Source organism: Sphaerodactylus townsendi, linkage group LG07, assembly GCF_021028975.2.
Source record: "Sphaerodactylus townsendi isolate TG3544 linkage group LG07, MPM_Stown_v2.3, whole genome shotgun sequence".
Classification (NCBI taxonomy): Eukaryota; Metazoa; Chordata; class Lepidosauria; order Squamata; family Sphaerodactylidae; genus Sphaerodactylus; species Sphaerodactylus townsendi.
The window spans coordinates 36,098,648-36,103,197 of NC_059431.1; positions in this window are offsets into that span (position 1 = coordinate 36,098,648).

The window sequence follows — 4,550 nt, forward strand, 5'->3', positions numbered from 1 at the left end:
TGGATTCCAGGTCCAGGAAAAGAGATTCCACCTAAACATTAGGAAGAACCTTCTGACTGTCAGGGCTGTTTGACAGTGGAATTCACTGCCTTGGAGAGTGGTGGAATTTCATTCTTTGGAGGTTTTTAAATAGATGTTGGTTGGCCACCTGTCAGGAGTGCTTTGACTGTGTATTCCTGCATGGCAGGGGGTTGGACTTGATGACCTCTTCCAATTCTGTGATCCTATTAGTCATAATTAGTGATCATTTTATTTTGCATCTGCTAATATTTCTTCTAGATGCCACAGATATGTATTTATTTAAACATTTACATCCTGCCTTTTCCCATGCTGGCTTACAATATGCGACAGACTTGTTCATAGATTCCCAGGAAACTGACGTAGTGCAGGATGGGCAGCAAGTGGTTAATTGTTAAAACATTCTAGGAATGAAAATATGTTATAACTACAGAATGTGATAAAAATGCACAGTATCACTCACTACTGTAGTCGACCCACGTGGTCAGCGCAAGAACGAGACGAGACGCGGAGATAACATCTGGTGGAGATGCGTAGCAGCCGGAGACGAGTCGATGTTGCTAAGCGGTCTCCGCATGCGATTCCTGGCACCTTTTATTATTCTATCCGGTGTAGGAGGGGAGGACGGAGTTCGGGCGGGGCGGGGAGAAGTGGAGATCATCATGTGATGCATGATCTCACCTGGCTACGTCTTGGAGAAAGAGGCGTAAGCGTCTAAGAGCTAATCCTCACCTGGGGGAGCAAGACCATTGCTCCCTGCGCCCGGTGATTGAGCCAGACAGTTCATGACCCATGACTCATGGGGGGGGGATGAGAGTGGGGAGTGCGATGCGACCGGCAGGCCACGTACCGTCCGTTGGCGTCAACACGTTCTACTGCGGTACTGCACTGGAGTGGCAGTGCGATACTACATCTCCTCCTTTTTTACATTTTAAAAGGGGACCAGCGAAATGTAAGGGGAGGCGATTTAAAGGGGCCGCTTGTCTCCTCGCCCGTCTGGTCAAGCTGACCAAGCTGCTTGTGTAACATTAGAACTTGGTTCGCGAGGTAAGAAATTGAGGGGCTTCTTACACCGCGTTACGAACTGGCAATATTAGACGCGTGAGCGAAACAAGATCCGATGCTTGAGGCACAATTAAACCAATGCAGGCTGTACAGCAACTCAACCATCCTCCGGCAGCCAGCTCCAGAGGGCTGACCACCAATGGGAACAAAGCATCATACTTCAGATTAGATACAACGCCGCTCGCGTACTTTCCTTGTGAATCAACTGGGAATTATCAGAAAGATTAAAACAACACATATTATGGCACATTCTCACAACGGTGATGTAACAGCAACAAGTAATCAATAGCGGCTTACGATTGTCTAGGGTAAACGGCGAAGTTCCTGCTTTCCGAGGCCAGGGCATCCAGGCGGTGGAGGTAGAGTTGATGGACTTACTTAGGGCACAGGCCAGCCCGACCAATAGTCTTAGCATTGTAAGAGCGAGAGTCGGGGACTCCCACTGGGGAAGTTGCGGGGAGGCGAGCCTCACGCTTGAGGAGAGAGGCGACATTAAGCTCCCGACAGGAGAAGTCCGAGAGCAGAGTGGAGGCTGGCCGGCGTGCGGCGTCCGGGCTCCCGGGGTGGAGCCTGGGGGTAGGACGATGGTGAGGCGACTGGAGGCAACAAGAGTTCCGGCCAGAGTCGGGCGGGGAATGTAGCGTTCTCTCGCGGGTCAGAACCAGCCTGGGGGTAGGATGTTTCGAACATGGGGAGATGTCTTCCGTGTGTGCAGCTCAACTGGCCCGAGCGATGAATATGGGCCGGGTGGTTCCCAGCAGCTGCGCCCGGTGTCGCGGCGCGGAGTGTTAGGCTTCGTGGTTAAGCGACAGTCTTGGTGACAAAGGAAGCGCCAGCCGAGAGGAGTCTGGGCAGCGGGTCCTGATAGAAACTCATAGGTACCTGATGGATGAGCATTCATGAAGGGCTTAGCGAACTCGCTAGGAAGTCTCGACTTTGCAGGCCGAGAGCAGGCAGGAGCAGGCTCCGACTCCCTGCGGTACCAGCGGCAGAAAAGATGAAGGCGTTGGCAGCTGACGGCAAACTGCTCCCAGATGTTGGTCTGGTGGCTTCGTCAGGGGTGGCAGCGATGCGTAGCCATAGGCAGGAGGCAGTAAAACGCAGGCTGCAAGGGCGGTGTGACGCCCGAGTTGGCGATGATAAACAAAGAAGGCGGCACAGAAGGTTCCGGGTGTCGGGGTGGTCTTGCTGGCGCCCAGCAGTTCTAGAACTTGGCTGGTAGTGCCTTAGCGTCTCCCCAGGTCGTCGGGTCTTTGGGCATTGGCGTGGCGTTCCTGTTGGGAAGATGGCTGGGCGGGATCCTCTAAGAGAGATGTGTTCCATCTCGGGATGGGGTTGGTTTCCTCCTGGCGCCATTCCATGGGTTGTCTATCATGGTAGTCGAGGTCCACAGGGACCTGTAGGAAGAGGACTGAAACACACCCCTTTCCCAGGTTATGGGGGGGCCGAGGTCCCGCCAGGCTCAGTTCTAAGCCGGATGGCAGGATATGTCGGGATGGGGTTTAGAGTTTAAATTTATTAAGAAGGAAGAAACGTTTTGTAGCCTGTGAAGGTTTAGCAATGCAATCCTCTGGGGAGCGCTACTCCCTCTTTCTTTAGTTGTTTGACAGGAGGGCAGAAGTGCCAAGCGACCCTGGTAGAATAACTGGAAATCAAAGTCGCGTCAAAGGCGAGAAGTCAATTTCGAGGAAGGAACGAAGAAGGCGGGTCCTGGGGGGGGATTGTGGGTATGCATGCTTGTCCAGCAACACAAAGGGGCTTTGGAAGCACCTTTTGGGGGGGATGGATGCATCCGAGGGGAATGAAAATAGGCAATTAGAGGCAAATTCCTTGCACACACAAAGGAAAAGAGGGGGGGTTCTTTGCAAGGAGTTGCACTTACGTGACGGTGGCTAATGCAGGAAACTGGATGGTGCTAAAATTTTTGTCCGAATTATCTTGAGGTGCATACGCGAGACAGCTCATGAGAGTACGACCGATGGCGCCAGGCCTGCAAACTGAATTCAAAAGCGCTGCGGCTTTATGTAAACTTCCTGCAAATCATGAGTGGATCTGTGTTTGCAGCAACCTTAAGTTGGGGCCTGTCCTGGCAGTATACTTGGTACAGGGCAGATTTGAATTTCTAATCCAGGAGGGCCAGTCAGCCAATTGGCCCTCCGCCTCTACTATTAGAAAACAGAAGAGAAAGGAGGGGAACGGTTTCCCTTCTACGGAGATGATGAACTTCTGAAGTCACAGTTGGGATCAATGATCATTGATAGCCTTACCATCAGACCAAAGTGGTTTTGATCTGACTCGCGGGTGCCAGAAGATTGACGTGGATGTCTAAAAAGCGATGGGGAAGCGGACTGTGAGCTACACTTTCGAGCCTGGGCTGTTGACCGTGGCGAGCGGTCTCCATCTTCGCGGTTTGTCTCCCCACCCCCCAGATATGCGGGCAAGCCTCGATGCGACATTTCAGTAAGACCACTTTCGGCTACTCTGATATTGGTAACATCAAGCGCCCGGTGGAAGCCCCATGAACTACATCCTTCTATGCGTGGCGAGCTCAGGTATGAAGCGGGAGCTCCGATAAACGCGCTGCGACGGTGGTGTAAATGCGCCATGTTGGCCCGTTAGGGGCTTGTAGCCTTTATTGATTAACGGCGGACATGGGGCAATCAGCTGGCGCAACTGACTCCGGCGGAAACCTTTCCTGTGGGATGTTTGTCCAGACGCCTGGAGATGGATGGGTCGCGAACAAGTAAGGTCGATCACTCGAGGGGCGATGAACGTCCCTGTTCAGCGGCAGAGGCGCTGGCAGCACCAGCCTTAGTCCGGTAGGATGAAACCGTCATACTGGAAGTTGGGGCGACAAGAACACAGGGGAACTTTTAAAGGGAGATGGGCTGGTTTACGGCGAGATACCCACCCGAGAAAGAAGGGGTAGTTTGAGCGAGGAGCCTTGGCGTTTGGTCTGCTCTAGTACTCTCCTCCGCAGGTCCTGGGCTGAAGGGGCTGGAGTTCCCGGCGGGCGGTGGTTTCTCCAGTGGAAACCTTTCACCAGCGTGGGCACCGGGTTTTGAGGTGGCTACCTCCTGGAGACCTCCTCCATCGGGGTTGTAGGCCCCCGCACGAGACTGCCTACACTTCCGCACCGGAGAGTGTCTGCGCGGTTAAACGATCATCCTGAGACTGCCCCGATTGGAGAGTGCTGCGAGGAGGCTAGCAATTGAAGCCGGAGAAACGATCCGATGTCGCAGCAACCGCTAACATGTCGGCCAGTTCAGGATTTTTGCCCAGGCCCGGCGATTACCCTCGCGACTCATTGAAGAGCGTTCTCCTTAGCTGAGCGCGCCAAAGGGGCTTCGTTTTGGAGCCTCGCCGTATCTACCTGCCTCTTGGCGCTTCCTGGAGCCTGTTCACAAAATGCGGCGCAAAGGGCTCTTGAAGGTTTTGCGGATAGTTCTGGGTTGGCTGGCGGCATT